The sequence below is a fragment of the Ranitomeya variabilis genome, chromosome 2 (assembly GCF_051348905.1).
Source record: "Ranitomeya variabilis isolate aRanVar5 chromosome 2, aRanVar5.hap1, whole genome shotgun sequence".
NCBI lineage: Eukaryota > Metazoa > Chordata > Amphibia > Anura > Dendrobatidae > Ranitomeya > Ranitomeya variabilis.
This window is the reverse complement of record NC_135233.1, coordinates 218,548,972-218,571,802: the sequence shown is the minus strand read 5'-3', so window position 1 is coordinate 218,571,802 and position 22,831 is coordinate 218,548,972. Positions and strand designations below refer to the sequence as shown.

The 22,831-nt window shown below is 45.5% G+C and overlaps 1 protein-coding gene across 5 annotated transcripts in view; it reads left to right on the top strand.

Annotated features, from left to right (window-relative positions):
- Positions 1–22,831, top strand: part of L1CAM (L1 cell adhesion molecule) — a 224,327-nt gene that overhangs the window by 114,447 nt on the left and 87,049 nt on the right. The window contains exon 1 of one of the 5 annotated variants that reach the window (XM_077283638.1): positions 12,305–12,319. The exons of the other annotated variants lie outside the window; for them this stretch is intronic. The gene's annotated coding sequence lies outside the window, so the exon portion shown is untranslated. Of the gene's footprint in view, positions 1–12,304; positions 12,320–22,831 lie in introns of those variants that run through there. 5 annotated transcript variants of the gene reach the window in all.

Below are 22,831 nucleotides of genomic sequence, written 5' to 3'. Positions count from 1 at the left end.
ACCAGACACTTATCTTAGCTGAATTTGGCAGCAAGGCATGAGGAGCCAGAGAGAGATGCAATCCCTCCAAGTACAATGGACAACTGGCACAGACTCATGGATCCTGCACACCTAAATACCTAATAGAGCTGCAATCAGCAGAAACACCTGCCCGGATTACAACCCAAAGACAACTGCACTACCACCAACAACCACCGGAGGGAGCCCAAGAGCAGAATTCACAACAGATAATACACACAGTAATGTCACAGTACAGGGACAATACACACAGTGATGTCACAGAACAGGGATAATATACACACAGTGATGTTACAGTACAGGGATAATACACACAATAATGTCACAGTACAGGGATAATACACACAGTGATGTCACAGTACAGGGATAATACACACAGTGATGTCACAGAACAGAGATAATACACACAGTGATGTCACAGTACAGGGATAGTGTACACAGTGATGTTAATATTATGACCACAGGACTGGAAGTAATGACATTTTGACCAGTCACCTGACCTCTGAGGCTACTGATTGGCTGCAGGATCCAGGTGATAGATGTCATGGGGTTGCCATGGAAACTAAGGACCTGCAGCTTTCTACTCTGTGTGGGGTCCCCAGGGATGGTAAAGTGAGAGGAAGGGAAGCCCTGAAACTAACAGCTCAGTAAGTGGAAGGAACGGGGTAGACGGGGGAATCTGTCCTGGCTGGCGTTGTTTTGCAAGACTTTCGGGAATGGCAAGGGTGATAGATGAACTGGATGTTCCACCGTTCTTCAGTCACCTGTTCTGAGGCTGCAGAAGACATCTGATGGAGGTGTCACATGAGTGCTGCAGGCAATCAGTGGCTGGTGATTGACTGCAGACTTGACGTTTTGCCTGAGTGTAAGAGGAGTGGCTGTAATCTTGGAGGTGAATAACATTTTTTATATCTTTTTCACTTCCTTGGACCTATTTATTAGGTGTGTTCAGTAATGGATAACCCCTTGAAGCATTTTGAGAATATGGCCCATTAATAGACAACTAAGCTGTCAATATTCTCATGAATTCTACTAAACATTCCGATGCCTTTATCTGTATTATTGTAAATGTTTTATCCCAATGGTGATAATTAGCATAAGTTGCTAGAATACATTGATGTATATTATCTGTATATATGACTTGCATCCCACTCATGGACAACGCATCATGGCCGCCATCTCTTAATTCGGTCATCCTCTTCTTTTTGTTTCCAGTATTGACGGTAAACCTTTGCAAATAAATTGCAGATGCAACTAAAGAGCGGCAGAAATAGACATGAGCGCAACGTCGTAGGCTGCATATTAAGCATCAAATATTACAGCTTTACGTGTCGAGGGGGTTTAACACCGTACAGTAGGGTGGGGCGCGCGGAGGGGGCAGGGAACTTACATGTATTATTGAAGATGCACTCAGAAGTGGTTACGCTGATATTTGAGCATCATCACCAGCGCGCTGTCATGGGGTTGCCATGGAAACTAAGGACCTGCGGCTTTCTACTCTGTGTGGGGTCCCCAGGGATTGTAAAGTGAGAGGAAGGGAAGCCCTGAAACTAACAGCTCAGTAAGTGGAAGGAACGGGGTAGACGGGGGAATCTCTCCAGGCTGGCGTTGTTTTGCAAGACTTTTGGGAATGGCAAGGGTTAAAATTTTGGTAGAAGCCCCTTCATTTGTTAACTGCATGATAATCAATGTTGACCTTCAATGCAAGGACATCCTTAGTCTCCAACCTCTTTTGTTTTGACCTTTGGGAACAAGTAGGGCACAAAAATTGCATGCCAGAAAAAAATGGCACAGAACCAATACATCCTCCGATACATCCCCCCAATATGGCACCCTAATATATTGGACATTAAATGGCATGTTGGACACTAGCCTTAATTTCATCAAGCTGAAAAGACCACTTGTAATAGACAAGAACTTGTGGTGGCATCACTGGGGGTTTAGGGTGCATCAGGATGGGCTTCCATACTTGCCAACATGTCTCTTGGGGCAATCTGGTGAAGTCCAAACCCCACCAGAGAATCGTTGAACCCCAACGTCTGGATAGGGTTCACCTAAACACTGTCCTCTATCGATTTCCCGAATTAGCTTTGATTGTATCTGAAAATTCGGAACAGTTGTCAGCAGAGTTGGTAAAAATCAATATCCAGGACCCATTCCTTCGGTCACACCGGTAAGCTGAGACTGCTTCACCATGCTCTTCTGGAGCCACCTCTTACCATTTGGCATCTCTGGCTTTTTTTTTGATTACCCTTTGCTAGTTACACTGTCACATGTGCGTCATGACTCTAATCTGAAGAGGAGCCGCGGATGCCGGAAAGTAAGAGGTGGTTCTCATGGTTCCGTCAAGTGGCCACAGATTACTGATGTACCCGTGGATGCAAACAGATACACACCATCTTTAGTGGCCAGAAATGGGCTACATGGTAACATAGAACCAGCAACCTGACTCAAAAGTGACGCACAAGTAGCAAGAAGTATGTGAGGATTGGATTTCTAGTGACTTGTGTGTCCACATTAACTTTCATTAAGTTGCAGTGTGACTTCACCATTTTGCAATTTTTGGCCTCACAATGTGCGTCTTGGATGAAGTCATATTTTAGCCTTAGCCAAAGAAAAATTTAAAAAGAATAAAAAAACAAAAGAAAGAAAAATTACGTAGAGTTTTATAGGTACTAATGTACTCGGTTAATGTAACGTATTGTGATGAAGGTATAATGCAATTTATGTGTAGCATCTAGGGAAAGTACAGGATTAGGTTTGGGCATCAAGTATAGGATAGGGCTCATAGTTTAGCTACGAATGGAAAAGATTCAGTTGTGGGCATATTAGATATAGGAAGTGAGTTTACAGGTTAGTATATACAGTTAAATGGTTAGGACCAGCCCAGCCAAGGGAGGGGGAAAAATCATAGAAAAAGGGGAGCTCTTCCTGGTTTTAGTCAGACAGATAAGAGTTGGAGATTAGATGGGAGAAAAAGTGTTAGTAGAAGTTCAAGGCCAGAGGGCATGAGAAGTACGGACTGTTTGGCAATATGAGAATGTCAGCCACTATCTTCAGTGGACATTCCTGTAAGGTTCGGGGCCTACGGCCTGAACTAGGCACTGGGAAGTGCGCCTTATTCCTTTCCAACAAATGGAAACCAGACGAGGAAACATATGAGGGAGACGGGATGGAACTCATGGAAACTCTGAAGCCAGACAGAGTGTTCCAGGGGCCAAGGGAGCCATTAAGCAAAGGGATAGTTCAGGCGGAACAGAGAATGTGGAAACGTACCGTGCTGTAACTGCAACTGAACTCAAGATGCTAAGTAAAGTTGAACTGTTTGTTAAGAAGCGAGTCTCCCCTGATTTGTGTGCGGATGTCCCTAGATCCGGAATGGTGGAGACAGAGGAGGCCTTTGGCCTGAAACATGAGTGTACCTCACCACACAGGAATCGGGACACTGTTTATTTGTAGGGTACCAGGGTGTGGGAACAAAGCAGCCCCTCGCCCATGACTACCGCCCTGAGCACTTTACTCTACCTATGTGGGTGATGTAGACACCGGAGCAGCGGCGGAGAGGCAGCACTGGGAAGAGTAAATAACTTTTTTTTAATTATTATTATTTTAACCAAGCGCTGGTCGATGTGGTATTAGCATGGGTCGCAGATGACAGACCTCCGCCGTTCATAAGATCATTGTCATATCCTAGTGATAAGCAGTCACTTATGAGATGGTGTACCCTCTATACAATGGATTTACAGCCGAATCCGATGATTTTGGCAACAACCAGAGGATAGGTGATGATGACATGTAGGATGGAAGCCGCGACCCTACATTCACACCAAGGGATCTCCAGCAGTAGCCAAGCTCAGCGCTCCATTTTCCAGCCCCTTTCTAGGGATTATTGGGGGTCCTAGTGGTAGGATTCCCACCTATCCTCTAAGCATCACTTATCTTTCTGATACCAGTATACATGCAGGTAGTGATCTGTTCTTATCACTCCACAGCAGAGAAACCGTTCATTTCTTTATATTGGCTACAAAGTCCCTAAATCCTGCGTCTACTTCACGAGTCAGCATTTCTCCTCTCCTCCTGCCCAGGAGGGTTTGTAATGAACTCGATCCTAAAAAAAACCCCATTGTGCCGAGCTGCATTGTAATGAGTATGATGCCCGTTCTCCTGACTAAACACGAGATGCCAGGCAGCATCCTGCGCCCGGGTCTCCAAAGTAAGCGCTGTCACATCTCATCCAGGGGAGGCTCGGAATTGTCAGACCGATGCGACATCATTGTTTGCTACCTTGCACCACAGACAATGATGACTGTGTGCAGCTCCCACGTGTTTCATCGCTTCTTCTGGGGATGCCATGTCACTCGAGCCCTGAGCTGCAGCCTCAGTGTCACATCTCTCAGTCATCCCATCACTTTCTACCCTAATAGGCAGACCTGCTAACTCTGAGCTGTCATCTGCCTCATTAACCCTGCGCGGACGGAGCCTCCCCGTCTATCGTCTTACAATTTATTCAGCTTTACCCTTACTATGTGAGACACGGGGGGGCGCGTGCCACCTCTCCCGTAAGATGAAGCTGTCTGCAGTACAACGCAGAGGATTTCTTTTATTAAAGGACCTAATGTGTCAAATTAAGTTTTTATTTTGAAAATGTTTCTTATATTTTCCATATCACTATATTAACAAGAATAAACAAGAAGACTTGAAATATTCACTACTGGCCACTTGGTCTGATATTGGACTTGTATTTTCTGCTCTATTAAGTAGCCACTCTCTGACCGTATTGAATTGTATAGAAATATTTTCTAAGCATGCTCTGATCTGGGCAAAATGTTTTTGTGCTGTGTAAGGAGGTGAGCTGTGACATGTGTATAGAGGTGTTATCAGTCATTGTAAAGGAGGAGGAGGAGGTGAGCTGTGACAATAACTATTGTAAATGGTGGATCCTGTGTTATCTACTGTATATAGCGGTGTTATCAGTCATTGTACAGGAGGAGGAGGTGGGCTGTGACAATAACTATTGTAAATGGTGGATCCTGTGTTATCTACTGTATATAGAGGTGTTATCAGTCATTGCACAGGAGGAGGAGGAGGTGATCTGTGATATCACCTATTGTGAATGGTGGATCCTGTGTTATCTACTGTATATAGAGGTGTTATCAGTCATTGTACAGGAGGAGGAGGTGAGCTGTGACATCTCCTACTGTGAGTGGTGGATCCTGTGTTATCTACTGTATATAGAGGTGTTATCAGTCATTGTACAGGAGGGGGAGGTGAGCGGTGACATCAGCTATTGTGAATGGTGGATCCTGTGTTATCTTCTGTATAAAGAGGTGTTATCAGTCATTGTACAGGAGGAGGAGGTGAGCTGTGACATCTCCTACTGTGAGTGGTGGATCCTGTGTTATCTACTGTATATAGAGGTGTTATCAGTCATTGTACAGGAGGAGGAGGTGAGCGGTGACATCAGCTATTGTGAATGGTGGATCCTGTGTTATCTACTGTATATAGAGGTGTTATCAGTCATTGTACAGGAGGAGGAGGTGAGTTGTGACATAACCTATTGTGAATGGTGGATCCTGTGTTATCTGCTGTGTATAGAGGTGTTATCAGTCATTGTACTGGAGGAGGAGGTGAGCTGTGACATCACCTATTGTGAATGGTGGATCCTGTATTATCTACTGTATATAGAGGTGTTATCAGTTATTGTACAGGAGGAGGAGGTGAGCTGTTACATCACCTATTGTGAATGGTGGATCCTGTGTTATCTACTGTATATAGAGGTGTTATCAGTCATTGTACAGGACGAGGAGGTGAGCTGTGATATCATCTATTGTGAATGGTGGATCCTGTGTTATCTACCGTTTATAGAGGTGTTATCAGTCATCGTACAGGAGGAAGAGGTGAGCTGTGACATTGCCGCAGATGGCTGTGAACGGTTCGTCAATCTGGCAGACCAATCACAGCAGGAAATATCAGCACCTACGGCATGATCATTGCAGGAGGTCGGTGCTGATATTGGCTGAGCTCCTGCAGTAACAGGCCAAGGACGGTGCCAGCACCAACACTGGCTCATTAACCCTCCAGATGCCATGATAGAGCATGGTAGCGATATTCAGAAAGTTGTGAGAGGGAGGGTGTTCCCTCTCTCACACCCATCTGCACCCCCATGACGTGATAACGGGGAGCCTATGGTGGTCATGGCACCCGGAGGTCAAACAATGACCTCCTGGTGTGCCATATACGATGGCCCCTAACATCCAGCCACAGGCTGGGTGAAACAGGAGAACTGTCTGTGCAATAATGCTGGCCTCATGTGGAGCGGCCCCCAAACGCAGGGCAGCAGGGTACTCGGTACTGGGTCTCTCTGTCTCGGTTCTGGGGATGCCACGGTGGCCCGACCCGGTCCGTGGCCCCGCTAAGGGGCGCCCAATTAAAGGAGTAGGTAGAAGTCTGTCAAGTGTTCATGACGCCACCTGTGGTATTCGGTCAGGATGACCGACGCTGCTAGGGGTCCACTAGGGTGATGGAATGGCAGCTAGATGGTGTAACTTCCCACAGGTGAAGTATGTCCCCAGGGCTTCCCTTGATGAGTAGATGGTGATGGTGTAGATCGCAGTAAATGACGAGGACACACGGTTGCAGTCTCTTTACCTTTTACTGTAGACTTCGGCATCCACAATCCAGAGCACTGCTAACAGGGCAAGCTGAGACCGGCCGGTCCGAAGACACATCCAGAGTTTCCTTTACAGGTGGAAATCGATAGCCTTCTTACTTGCGCCTGTGTGTTGTAGTACCTCCCTGCTGAGCACCACAAGATAGTCCTCACAACTTTTGTATCTGTTTCTGATGTTCTCTCTCTCCGTCCCTCAGTTGGTATGGATAGGATGCACCCGTATGACGAGGTAGGCCTGGAGTTATTTTATAGGGACCCTAGAGACGTCCCTCTCCCACAATTGCCTCCGTTGTCTGCTTAGGTGAAAAGGTGAGACAGCCAACCTACAGTTAACTGTCCTGCCGTGATTGAAGTAAAGAGTAGAGCCAGTACTTCCTCGGCGTTCCGGCCGCCGGCTACGCACCTCAGAAGGATGTTGCCACGATCTTAGGGCACGACTCCTCCCAGTGTTATCTCCTTGTGCTGTGATCTCGTTTCTCACTTCTCCACAATATACTTCGCTTCTTGTCCTTTCTTAGGAGGCCGCCGCAATGAAGTGCAGGCGCGGCTCCGTAACGATCTGTCTCTTGCTAGGTCACTGACAGGGACCCCCCTGAGTAGTGTTGAGCATTCCGATAGTATCGGGTATCGGCCGATACTTGCGGGTATCGGAATTCCGATACCGAGATCCGATACTTTTGTGATATCGGGAATCGGTATCGGGATTAATATCAATGTGTAAAATAAAGAATTAAAATAAAAAATATTGCTATACTCACCTCTCCGACGCAGCCTGCACCTTACCGATACCGAGGGAACCGGGAGCCTTCTTTGCTTAAAATGCGCGCGTTTACTGCCTTCCGTGACGTCACGGCTTCTGATTGGTCGCGTGCCGCCCATGTGACGGCGACGCGACCAATCACAACAAGCCGTGACGTAATTTCAGGTCCTGAATGCCTAATTCTAGGCATTCAGGATTTGAAAATTACGTCACGGCTTGTGATTGGTCGCGTGCCGCCCATGTGACCGCGACGCGACCAATCACAAGCCGTGACGTAATTTTCAAATCCTGAATGCCTAGAATTAGGCATTCAGGACCTGAAAATTACGTCATGGCTTGTTGTGATTGGTCGCGTCGCCGTCACATGGGCGGCACGCGACCAATCAGAAGCCGTGACGTCACGGAAGGCAGTAAACGCGCGCATTTTAAGCAAAGAAGGCTCCTGGTTCCCTCGGTAAGGTGCAGGCTGCGTCGGAGAGGTGAGTATAGCAATATTTTTTATTTTAATTCTTTATTTTACACAGTAATATGGATCCCAGGGCCTGAAGGAGAGTTTCCTCTCCTTCAGACCCTGGGAACCATCAGGGATACCGTCCGATACTTGAGTCCCATTGACTTGTATTGGTATCGGGTATCGGTATCGGATTAGATCCGATACTTTGCCGGTATCGGCCGATACTTTCCGATACCGATACTTTCAAGTATCGGACGGTATCGCTCAACACTACCCCTGAGTCTTCCCAAGCAACGCTCTCCTCTCACTAGATGTTACCTGGGCAAAACCCAGTGAGCTTCTCCCTGACTTCCTATCCGACCTCCAGTTTTACCAGAGTGTGAGGAGTGGCCTAATACATAAAACCTTTTGCTTCCCCTGGTGGCCGGAGTGTGAAGTGTTTTGTGTGACTGTGATACCTGGTCAGGTGAACTCCTTTAGTGCCATCAGACGTACCATCACTCCCCTTAGCGGCAGAGCGACAATACTGCAACGACCAGGACTCTGGGGCGCTGCACATGCATTGCAATACATGACATAAAAACAAATAAATAAAATTACATAAATAAACACGTCTGGAACTATCTGACCTATAAAACTGTTCCACTAGTTAAACCCTTCAGTGAACATCGTAAAAAAAATAAAATAAAGATTGTAGCAAAAAACATGATTTTTAATCACACCGCTGGAAAAAAAGGGAATAAAACGTAATCAAAAAGACAAATGTAAATAAGAATGGTATCACTGAAAACGGCATCTTGTCCCCCAAAAAACAAACAGTCATACATGTCCATCAGTGGAGAAATAAAAAAGTTATCGCTATCAGAATAAAGTAATGCAAAAGCAATATTATTTCTATAAAAGTTTTTATTGTGTAGAAGAAACAAAACATAAAAAACTATATAAATTGGGTATTGCTGTAATCTTACTGACCAGAAGAATAAAGCTGCCTTATCAATCATACCACATACAGAACGGCATAAAAAAAATAAAACAAAAATACAATTCCCGAATTGCTGTTTTTTGTTCATTTTGCCTCCCAAAGATCGCAGTAAGGCTTGGCGCACATTTATCCTGCGCTCTACGCTGAGCACTTACATCGGGGCTTCCGTGTAAATCTCTGAAATACCTGATTCAGACAGAAACCCTGGCAGAATATTCCCTATAATGAGGCAGATGGAGACACTGTGGATGCCATCGTGCCCATGGTCTGGTGGTGTCAGTCTTTTTAGGCATGCATGCACCTCTGAAAAGCCGGATACCACTGAACAGAGGCCAGAAGGAGTCCAGAGTAAATCTGCTGCCTCAATATAGTGAATAGATCTCTCAGGGGTTTCATCCGAACCACATATTTTGTAGATTTAGATAGAAACCCCAAAGTACATGCTCAGTGTACAGCCCTAGATAAATGTGATTCTGTACCCCAAAATGCCACCAACAAAAGCTTCTACTCAACCCACAAAAAACAATTCCCCACTCAGGTTTGTCATCTGTTAATGGAAATATAGGGAACTTCAACTTAACTAGTAGCTCAAAGGCTATGGAAAAGTCACATGGATCCTCACACCCCCACAAAAGAAATCTTGCAAAATATGCACTCTCAAATCCACATGTGGTGTGAATATGATCACTGCACCCCTAGATGATTTCATTAAGAGGTCTAGTTTATAAAATTGGGCATTTATGTGTGTATTGCTGTCCTGACACCTCAGAAGCTCTGTCAATGTGACATGTCATTTTTAATTTTCACAATCCAATGTTTTAAAATTCCGCAAAGCACCTGTGAGTTCAAGATGCTCTCCACATCTCTAGATAAATTTCTTGAGGGGTGTAGTTTCCAAAATAGGGTAACTTGTGGGTGGTGCCACAACTCTGCTCCCTGTATTACATCTGATGGTGAAGACTCCGGGGCTGCGTACTTTACTGAGCTGCTGAATCAGCCCTATATCTGTCCCCGTCCCCCACCCAGGGAAGGGGGGAGTAATAGTGTATGTTTTGTTTATGCATACTGAAAATGCCAGTCATACAAATATGCACTTATAGACAACAGAGAGGAAAAAAGGAAGGAAAACCAAACAGGAGAGGGTGAGGATTTGCACACAGACGAAACAGCAAGCAACAGTCACAGATCAATACTAAAAACGCCTCTACCACCAACTGACTCCTCCACTCCGCACCAGAAAGTACAAGACCAACACTGGCAATCCAAATTGCCAGAGGCAAGTATAAATAGGAGAGAGGAGTGGCCAATTCTGAACAGCTGAGATCATCCAAGCAGGAAAGCTTCAGAGACTCTAAGCTGAACACTTTAAACCAGGGGTCCCCAACCATCGGTCTGCAGACCAGGACCGGGTCGTTAGAGTTCTTTTAGAAGTTAGAGTCCGTCTCTCTGTATCTCTGTCCCGGCGCATCAGCTTCTTCCCGAGCCGAGCTGTCACGTGGTACCACTCATTAAGGCCATGAATATGGATGCGACTTAACTCCCATAAGAGTGGAGCGCATATTCATGACCTTATTGAGTAGTGCCACGTGACCGCTCGGCACAGGAAGAAGCTGACACGCTGGGACAGATATTCAGGGACATTCAACGATGGTGCGAGGAGGGTAAGTTTGACGGAGGAGGATGGGGGAGGACAGGGGAGGACGGGGGAGGATGGGTGAGAACTGTGGAGGATGGGGGAGCCCGGGGGAAGCCCAGAGGAGCCCAGCCATGCATACAAGATAGGACAGGGGATAGGGGAAAGGACAGGTCAGATTTGGGAAATGAGGCTCGGTCATCAACGTACAAAGTGTCACGGTCCTTAAGGGGCTAAAACTAATGCTAGGGTCGCTCTCGGTGCCTAAGGCAATGTTTATAGAAAGATCCCCCCAACGCCCCTGAATCCTATAGTTTGGATAGCCGTTGGGCGGGCACTTCTTCAGCTATCAGCCATATTAATCTATATACTTAGCTGCGTGGGCAGACAAAGGGTGAGAAAACCATAAATAGAACTTTAAAAGAAATCGTACCCCAACGTTGATGTCCTACTCTACCAACCATAAATCGTACAAAGGAGATGAGTATAGGTAGTGAAGGGACACCTGTAATCTAGGACCATATTCAAGACAGTCCTGTCTCCTAGGCGCCATTGAATTACTCACTGCAGAGTACAGGCTGCCATGCACAGTAGCCTACATTATGACTATGGGACGTATTACCAAGAAGCAGCAAAACTACAAGTAGTTGTTATTTTTTACTCCTTCTAGGCTACATAAATGGGCAACGCTGATGACTGAAGTATAATAATGCTCAGGTTCACACTTTTTCTTGCAAAACCAGCTGCCCTGAACCCCAGTCACAGGACTCCGTGTGCAGGCCCGGATTGATAATCTGCCCAACCGGCCATTTTCCTGCTGGGCCGCAATTAGTGATGGGTAGCTCCTGAATGAGCCGGCTCAAAGAGCCGGCTCTTTATAGTGAACCATATGAGTCGGCTCCTGGCAAGGAGCCATATAAATTTTAAACGGCTCCTTGCCAGTTCCACAGACAGTCACTGATCCTATTTAGCCACAACCCCAAAGCGGAGACTGACAATGCATCCTCCTGCCCGTTGCGGCCACCTGCTGCATGCATGCAGTACTCACAGCCTAGCCTCCCCCATTGCCCTCAAGCCTGCCTGCCCATTCACATTAAAGTTCACAAAAACAAACTGTACTCTATGTGACAGACTGTTGGAATTAGTGTATGTGTCAATTCTTAAAGTTGCTATCACATCTTGAGACCATCAATTCCGCCCAGTGTGAACATGGCCTAAAATGTGTCACTGTAAGGCTACGTGCAAAGTCGTATTCTGTTGCTGATTTGCAGGTTGATTTTGTGTTTGTTACTTTTTACAGCAAATAATATAAAATCTGGTTATTCTGGAAATTATACTCTTTTATGTCATAAATGGCCATGTGTGAAGATTTTTGCTAAAATGATGGATTAAAACATTCCAGAATTTGGCTGTAAATTAAAATGCAAAGGTAAAAAATGAAGAGCCATTTTGGGAGCCAAAAGAACCGGTTCTTTTTGGTGAGCTGATCCAAAAGAGTCGGCTCACCCAAAAATCGCATTTTACCCATCACTAGCCGCAATGCATTGTGGGCCTGCGGGCTGGCGGCGCCCCCTCATCCGGCCACTCGCCCAATGATGCGGCCACCGGCCCGTTTTTCCTGCCACCGGCCCTTTAAAACTGCACATAGCATGGGTTAAGAACCTGGGTGGAGAGAGAGCGCTCTGCTGTCCTGCCCCTGGCTGCAGTACTGAACATATCAGGGACACTGTCACCCAGGGAGTCCGGAGCTCCTACCCTCGCCTGCCTGCAATCTCGGGCGGCTGTATAGTTCAGTCTGGTGGGTGAGTGACTGTTCCCAGCCCAGAAACATGTGTAAATTAAAATATGTTATTCCCTGGCTTTTTTCCTGGTCCACACCTGGCTGTAGGCAGGCTGCCCACTGGGACTGGGGCTTAAGTTATGAGTTCTGTTTGCTGTATATACATTATATAGGTTATACTGGCTGCTAAATCTGTGTATAATCACAGTATCACCTATATAATGTATATATAGCAGTCTATATACAATATACAGGTGATACTGTGACTTATAAATACAATATATGGGTAATTCTGCTGTATATATGTTACATAGGTAATACTGCGACGATACAGTCCAGTCACAGTATCACCTATATAATGTACAGTATATACAGCAGAATCACCTATATGATGTATGCAACATAATATAGGATATAGTATAATGTTGTCTTCATATAGTGTATAATGTAGAGTTGTGCATATATTTTATATATAGTAAGATAGCGCTTACTGCATATGTTGGGGGACACTCGCTTGGCAACGGGATAAACGCAGACATGCACGGTTTTTCACTTAAACAGTCTATCTGGTTTATTTTATGCAGCATAAACCGGGTCATGCACAGTTCATTATATACATTTTATACGGCTTCAACTCATAGTCAATAAACATGCCGGACTTCTCACTTCATCCAGTTACCATGGGTGACCGTATGCCGACCAGTTGATCAATGTCCATGGAACACAACAAGCACCAACAGTCTGTTCCCCTGGCAGATACTTCTCTGCCGCTATGATAGCCCACTTCCCAAGTGTTACCTTTCTGGAGCTCCTGCTCCACACGCTAACCTCCTGTCAGTCCCCTCTCCTCTAGGGAAGCTGCCGAACTGGGATCACCGACACGGACAGAGCCTTGCTCACCAGGCCACCTGACAGTCGAGATTCTCAGATGGGCTGTAGCTCCATCAATGCAGTGCCGTTGCAGACTCTGCATACATTTGGCCTTTCCATGTGCTCTTCAGGACATCCGTCCCCACCTGGGACCGTCCAACACACAGGTCACTGCATGTGCTGTTCAGGACGTCCGTCCCCACCTGGGACCGTCCAACACACAGGTCACTGCGTGTCCTTTTCAGGACGTCCATCCCCACTTGGGACCGTCCAACACACAGTTCTCTCAGTGCGCTATTCAGGGATCTGATCCTACTCCCAGGATCTCCCAATGCACAAGTCTCTCAGATCCACCGCCTCTCAGTGCGCTATTCAGGGATCTGTTCCACACTCAGGATCTCCCAACACACAAGCTATCTAGGATCTACACACTCTTCATTACAGAGATAATGTGACCACACCATGGTCACATTATAAACCCGTAACCCCACCCCCTGGGTGAGAGGTGTGTGTGGTTAGCCAGACCCGCCCAGCTCTCCAACTAACCCTGCAAGCCTCCCTTTACAAACTATACAAATACTTGTGGGACTACAGGTCCCAGAACAACAACATTACTTCAGGCTTACAGCGCAGAATCCCTCTGGGACACATACCGGCCATTTACAATCCTGCCGGTCATTGTTTCACCATCATAATCAGAGATACGCCTCCATGCACATCCCGAGGAGCACCTACAGCGCCCCCTAGCTGTAACGGGTCACTGCATCACAATATATATATATATATACAGTATATATATATATATATATATATATATATATATATATATATATATATATATATATATATATATATATATATATATATATATATATATATATATATATATATACACTGCCCCAAAAAAAGGGAAAACTTAAACAACAGAATATAACTCCAAGTAAATCAAACTTCTGTGAAATCAAACTGTCCACTTAGGAAGCAACACTGTTTGACAATCAATTTCACATGCTGTAAATGGAATAGACAACAGATCAGATGGAAATTATTGGCAATTATCAAGACACACTCAATAAAGGAGTGGTTCTGCAGGTGGGGACCACAGACCACATCTCAGTACCAATGCTTTCTGGCTAATGTTTTGGTCACTTTTGAATATTGGTTGTGCTTTCACACATGTGGTAGCATGGGACGGACTCTACAACCCACACAGGTGACTCACATAGTGCAGCTCATCCAGGATGGCACATCAATGTGAGCTGTGGCAAGAAGGTTTGCTGTGTCTGTCAGCATAGTGTCCAGAGGCTGGAGGCGCTACCAGGAGACAGGCCAGTACACCAGGAGACGTGGAGGGGCTGTAGGAGGGCAACAACCCAGCAGCAGGATGGCAACCTCAGCCTTTAGTGCAAGGAGGAACAGGAGGAGCATTGCCAGAGCCCTGCAAAATGACCTCCAGCAGGCCACAAATGTGCATGTGTCTGCATAAACGGTTAGAAACCGACTCCAAGAGGATGGTCTGAGTGCCCGACGTCCACAGATGGGGGTTGTGCTCACAGCCCAACACCGTGCAGGACGCTTGGCATTTGCCACAGAACACCATGATTGGCAAATTCACCACTGGCGCCCTGTGCTCTTCACAGATGAAAGCAGGTTCACACTGAGCACATGTGACAGACGTGACAGAGTCTGGAGACGCCGTGGAGAGCGATTTGCTGCCTGCAACATCCTTCAGCATGACCGGTTTGGCAGTGTGTCAGTAATGGTGTGGGGTGGCATTTCTTTGGAGGGCCGCACAGCCCTCCATGTGCTCACCAGAGGTAGCCTGACTGCCATTAAGTACCGAGATGAGATCCTCAGGCCCCTTGTGAGACCATATGCTGGTGTGGTTGGCCCTGGGTTCATCCTAATGCAGGACAATGCCAGACCTCATGTGGCTGGAGTGTGTCAGCAGTTCCTGCAAGATGAAAGCATTGAAGCTATGGACTGGCCCGTCCATTCCCCAGACCTGAATCCGATTGAACACATCTGGGACATGTCTCACACCATCCACCAACGTCACATTGCACCACAGACTGTCCAAGAGTTGGCGGATGCTTTAGTCCAGGTCTGGGAGGAGATCCCTCAGGACTCAGGAGACCATCCGTTGCCTCATCAGGAACATGCCCAGGCATTGTAGGGAGGTTATACAGGCATGTGGAGGCCACATACACTACTGAGCATCATTTCCTTGTCTTGAGGCATTTCCACTGAAGTTGGATCAGCCTGTAACTTCATTTTCCACTTTGATTTTGAGCATCATTCCAACTCCAGACCTCCGTGGGATATTAGTTGTGATTTACATTGATAATTTTTAGGTTTTATTGTTCTCAACACATTCCACTATGCAATGAATAAAGATTTACAACTGGAATATTTTATTCAGTGATATCTAGGATGTGGGATTTTAGTGTTCCCTTTATTTTTTGGAGCAGTGGCAATAACATACCTTTATCTGCTGTGGAACTGAAATGTTGCCAAATGGGCTAATAAAGAGTCCACCTCTCCCCCGCTTGGTCAGGGCCCCGGCACTTGCGATACTAGCCTCATCCCGCTCCTCCACTGCGGAGTCTTCTGACTGTGACGTTTCAGGTCAGAGGGTGCTATGACATCAGGTCTGTGCACCCTCTGCCTGAACAGTCACAGTGCAGAGAGCCGGAAGACACCGACGCTGAGGAGTCCGGTGCAGAGCAGTGGCCAGCGAGGAGAGGGGAGGATGTCATTTATTTTTATGTTTTGAGCAATATACTGGAGCATTATATGGGGAACATTATGTATAGAGCATAATATGGGGCCCATTATATACTGGAGCATCATATGGGGCCCATTATATATGGAGCATCATATGGGGCCCATTACATATGGAGCATTCTATGGTGCCCATTCTGTTTGGAGTTTGGAGCAATATGCGGGGCCCACCAATATACTGGAGCATTATATGGGGCCCATCATATTCTGTTTGAAGCATTATATGGGGCCCATTCTGTATGGAGCAAGGTATGGGGCTCATTATAGTCTTTTGAGCATTATATGGGGCTCATTATACTGCATGGAGCAATATATGGGGCTCATTATACTGCATGGGGCATTATATAGGGCTCATTATTCTGCATGGAATAATATATAAGGTTCATTAATCTGTATGGAGTAATACACAGGGCTCATTATACTGTATGGAACACTATGTGGTACCCATAATACTGTATGAAGCATTATATGGGGTTTATTCTGTATGGAGCAATATATGGGGCTCATTATACTGTATGGAACATTTTATGGGGCCATTATTCTGTATGGAGCAATATATGGGGCTCATTCTGTATGGAGCATTATATGGGGCTCATTCTGTATGGAGCAATATATAGGGCCCATCATATACTGTATGAAGAATTATATGGTGCTCATTTTGATTGGAGTTTGGAGCAATATACGGGGCCCACCATATACTGGAGCATTATATGGGGCCCATCATATTCTGTATGGAGCATTATATGAGACCTATTCTGTATGGAGCCAGGTATGGGGCTCATTTTACTGTATGAAGCATGATATGGGGCTCGTTATACTTTATGGAGCATTATATAGGGCTCATTATACTGTGTGGAGCAATATATGGGGCTTATTATTCTGCATGGAGCAATATATGGGGTTCATTAATCTGTATGGAGCAATACACGGGGCTCATTATACTGTATGGAACACTATGTGGTACCCATAATACTGTATGGAGCAATATATGGGGATCATTATACTATATGGGGAAATATATGGCTCATTATACTGTATGGAGCATTATATGGGGCTCATTCTGTATGGAGCAATATATGGGGCTCATTATTCTGTATGGATCAATATATGGGGCTCATTATTCTGTATGGAGCATTATATGGTGCTCAATCTGTATGGAGCAATATATGGGGCTGATTATACTGTATGGAGCAATATATGGGGCTCATTATACTGTATGGAGCATTATATGGTGCTCATCATTTTGTATGGAACAATGTATGGGGCTAATTATACAGTATGGAGCATTATATGGGGCTCATTATACTGTATGGAGTTATATATGGGGCTCATTATACTGTATGAAGCACTATGTGGTACCCATAATACTGTCTAGAGCAATAAATGGGGCTCATTATACTGTATGGAGCACTATGTGGTACCCATAATACTGTATGGAGCAATATATGGGGCTCATTATACTATATAGGGCAATATATGGGGCTCATTATACTGTATGGAGCATTATATGGGCTCATTCTGTATGGAGCAATATATGGGGCTCATTATTCTGTATGGATCAATATATGGGGCTCATTATTCTGTATGGAGCATTATATGGGGCTCATTCTGTATGGAGCAATATATGGGGCTCATTATACTGTATGGAGCATTATATGGTGCTCATCATTTTGTATGAAGCAATGTATGGGACTAATTATACAGTATGGAGCATTATATGGGGCTCATTATACTGTATGGAGTAATATATGGGGCTCATTATACTGTATGGAGCACTATGTGGTACCCATAATACTGTATGGAGCAATATATGGGGCTCATTATACTGTATGGAGCACTATGTGGTACCCATAATACTGTATGGAGCATTATATGAGGCTCATTATTTTGTATAGAGCAATGTACTGTCTGGTTTCTGACCTACTGTACAATAGTTATCACTCATGTAATGTAAGAAGTGAAATCTTTGGCATTGTACTGTACCTATATTTCTCTGCCGTATCTGTGCATTATGTGTTGTGGTATGTGTAAAAGGGGCCCACTGAGAATCTTTCACCCGGAGCCCACAAAAACCTGAAGCCGGCCCTGTATGCACTGCACAGTACCACTTCTCCTGTCCTGTTGTCGAAGAGGCGACATTGGACTTTGGGAGGGTCAATATTGGTTTAGTATTTTCAGTATTACTATGGTCAAATAAAATATTGGAAAAGCTGTTTAAATGGATTATACCAAGTAACCCGCTCTTCTCTGGATAGGGGATAACTTTCCAATTGCTAGAGATCCGACTGCTGGGACCCCCATGATCTTGAAAATCGGAGCTCTGTGGAGCCCAATGTAAATGCAGCTGTGGTCGATCATACGCACTGTGGCGCCATTCACATGTGGCTCTTCAAATATCTCCTTTTAGGAGAGTGAGGGGCGCAACATAGTAAAGCTCTGATTGGTGGTGGGGGGAGTGTTATAGCATATGGGCTGGTGGGGTTTGTGTGGCAGGGCTGCTTTTTTGTCCCAGCCCGACCCTGTCTGTGTGGCCCCTGTCCACCATCTATACTGTAGGATGGAGGGCAGAGCAGGATTAGTGATAATTCACATTATATTATGTCGGCTCTATGCTCCCATTGTACGATCTCCATTCTCATATATCTGTATCTGACTCCTGTGTAATTAATGAAGTCTGCATCATTATGTGGATGACATCAGCCAATTAATGCTCGTTATTAAATATCATTAGGGAGCTACAAGAATCGGTAATGAGGGCACTTATCTGCATGATTTTGTTTTATTTATGAGCAATAATTTTATTTTCTAGGTTTAAAGTGAATCTGTCTACAGGTTTTTGCTATGTGATCTGAGTGTAGCATGATGTAAGGGCAGAGGCCCTGATTCCAGTGATGTGTCACTTATCCTTATCCTTATCCTGTTTCAATAAAATCAGTGTTTTATCAGCAGGAGATTATTATTAGAGGACCTGATGTCTCGTGGCCCTCTGGTCCAACCATGTTCTCACCAGTAGTGTAACTAGAGTCTGATGAGCCTTGGTGCTAAATTTGGACCTGGGCCCCACCCTCATGTTGGTCAGATGTATGAGCACTTGTAGTGTATTAGATGCTATAAAGACATATGTGTTGACCCCCCCATTTAATGGTATCCCCCATCCTGAGGCCTTCCTATAATAATGTCCCCATCCCAAGCCCCTTCCTAGTATAATGTTCCTCTCCCTGGGCCTCTTCCAAGTGTAATCTTCCCCTTCCTGGGCCCTTTCCTCTTATATTTTCCCCATCCTGGTATAATGTCCCCCATACTGTAATAATTTCTCCCATCCTGGTCCCCTTCATGTCACCATTCCAAGACCTTTCTAGTAATAATGTCCCCTTCCAGGCATAATGGACCCATCCTGTGCCCATTCCATTTATAATGTCCCCCCTCCTAGGCCCCCTATTTTTTCCCCCATCCTGGACCCCTTCGTAGTATAATGTCCCCCATCCTATAATAATTTCCACCATGCTGGGCCCCTTCCAGTAATAATGCCTCCCATCCTATGCCCCTTCCTGATATAATGTCCCCCATCCTAAGCCCTTTTCAATAATAATATTCCAACACATCTAAAAATAGAGAAAAATAAGTAGACAATTCTTCTAACCTTTCGTTGCGTGAACGTTGCACAGCATTTTCTTCCATAGGTGCATAATACATTTCAACTGAATGCGCATCTGAGGATGTACATCCAGTTGAATTAGGCGCTGCTGTCGGTAGGTCCCTCTTTCACATGGGCCCGTTCACGGTCACACTCTTCAACCAATGATCGCCAGATTTCTGTCAATATACAGTGTACACAGGAAGCTGCCAATCGTTGGTGTGGGCGGAGTTATACAGAGCTCAGCATTCAGAGCTCTGCTAGAGCTGCAGCAGAAAAAAACAGGGATTATATCACAACTACTGCACCCAGTAAACTAAGTGATACATCGCTGGAATCAGGGTCTCTCTCCCCACATCATGCTGCTGTCAGATTACATAGCAAAAACCTGCTGACTGATTCCCTTTAATAGCCTTAGATCTCATAGAAAAATTGTCAGTTTATACATTTTTTCTATTTTATAGTTGTTTTTAGTTATTTTATCTCCTATAGACATTCTTCTAACTGATGTCACAAATCTGCAGAGTAAAATGACGTTTGGTGCAGATTTCACATTTTGCAATGCAATCCGCAGTATTTCCAAAACTCACGATTCGGTGCAGATTTTGCTCTTGGATAATGTTAGTGGTGGGGCCAAATCAGAATGTACCGGGAAACAAAAGGCTTGTAAAAGCCAAAATGGTGCAAAATTTTCAATGAAACCCATTAGCAAAAATGATTTTTAGCCCAAAATACACGTACTTAAGAAAGAAAAATCCATCTTTACTGACCTAATGTCTCATCATGTGAGTCACCTACTGTACCAGATATCTAAATGGAAAGCGCAGCATCTTTAGGAAGAAACTTGGAAATGGAGATGTGACCCGTGTGCCAATCACCATGTAAATGGCTTCCAGTTCCCAACAAAAAGGATGTTCTTCGAACCGGATGAAAAGTGGTATGTGGAGCTTAGGAGACCTGCCAAGGAGAGTCCCATGGGCCCGGTCTCAGCGGCATCAATGTCTCTATTGGTTTCTAAATTGCAGGTTTTTTTTGTCTTCTATCCGGTACTTCCCGGCAGTTTTGCTGCCAACGTCAGGACAAACACATTCAAGTGAAGGAGATGTAACTTTTTTTATTTCACAAAGGCGGGAGAATTCACTGACCGCTGAGCTACGGCTTCTTGCGCCAAGCCTTTATTTCATCTTGCGTAATCTTATTCCGTTCGCTTTTCCGTTCCCTCGCTAGCAAAGTGGGTCAAATTGCAAAACATCAAAATCAACGCCACCCATAGAGGACTACAAAATTACATGGCTTTCTGGGGGGCTGCCTAACCCCATCACACATCACACTTTCCCATGTTTTTGACCTGATTTTTTTTTTTTACGTCCATACCATCAACCCAGTACAGCTTTTCGCCACCGACAAAGAACATGCCCAACACAGAACGTGCCCGACATAGAACATGCGTGACATAGAATGATCCTGACATAGACGGTGCCCAGCATAAAACGTGCCTGACATAGAATGTTCCTGACATAGAAGGTGCCCAACATAGAACATGCCTGACATTGAACGTGCCCGACATAGAATGTTCCTGACATAGAAGGTGCCCAACATAGAACGTGCCTGACATTGAATGTGCCCGACATAGAACGTGCCCAACATAGAACGTGCCTGACATAGAACGTGCCCGTCACAGAATGTGCCAACATAGAACGTGCCCGACACAGAATGTGCTAACATAGAACGTGCCTGACACAGAACATGCCCGACATAGAAGGTGCCCAACATAGAACGTGCCCGACATAGAACGTGCCTGACATAGAACGTGCCTGACATAGAACGTGCCTGACATAGAATGTGCCCGACAAAAAACTTGCCCGACATAGAACGTACCTGACATAGAACGTGCCTGACATAGAAGGTGCTCGACATAGAACTTGCCCAACATAGAACGTGCCAGACATAGAATGTGCCCGACATAGAACGTGCCCGTCACAGAATGTGCCAACATAGAACGTGCCCGACACAGAATGTGCTAACATAGAACGTGCCTGACACAGAACATGCCCGACATAGAACGTGCCCAACATAGAACGTGCCTGACATAGAACGTGCCTGACATAGAACGTGCCTGACATAGAACGTGCCCGACATTGAACGTGCCTGACATTGAACGTGCCCGACATTGAACGTGCCCGACATAGAACGTACCCAACATAGAACATGCCCGACATAGAACGTTCCCGATATAGAATGTTTCTGACATAGAACGTGCCCGACACAAAAATTGCCCGACATAGAACGTATCCAACATAGAACTTGCCGACATAGAATGTTCCTGACATAGAAGGTGCCCGACATAGAACGTGCCTGACATAGAATGTTCCTGACATAAAACGTGCCCGACACAGAATGTGCCTGACATAGAACGTGCCCAACATAGAACGTGCCTGACATAGAATGTTCCTGACATAGAAGATGCACGACATAGAATGTGCCCGACATAGAACGTGCGTGTCATAGAATGATCCTGACATAGAAGGTGCCCAACATAGAATGTGCCTGACATAGAACGTTCCCGACATAGAATGTTCCTGACATAGAAAGTGCCCGACACAGAACGTGCCCGACACAGAACATACCCAACATAGAACGTGCCCGACATAGAATGTTCCTGACATAGAAAGTGCCCGACATAGAATGTTCCTGACACAGAACGTGCCCGACACAGAACATACCCAACATAGAACGTGCCCGACACAGAACGTACCCAACATAGAATGTGCCCGACAAAGAATGTGCCCGACATAGAACGTACCTGACATAGAACGTGCCCGACATAGAACTTGCCCGACATAGAACTTGCCCGACATAGAACGTGCCCGACATAGAATGTGCCCGACATAGAACGTGCCCGTCACAGAATGTGCCAACATAGAACGTGCCCGACACAGAATGTGCTAACATAGAACGTGCCTGACATAGAACGTTCCCGACATAGAATGTTCCTGACATAGAAAGTGCCCGACACAGAACGTGCCCGACACAGAACGTACCCAACATAGAACGTGCCCGACATAGAACGTGCCCGACATAGAACGTGCCCGACATAGAACGTGCCTGACATAGAACGTGCCTGACATAGAACGTGCCTGACATTGAACGTTCCCGACATAGAATGTTCCTGACATAGAAAGTGCCCGACATAGAATGTTCCTGACACAGAACGTGCCCGACACAGAACATACCCAACATAGAACG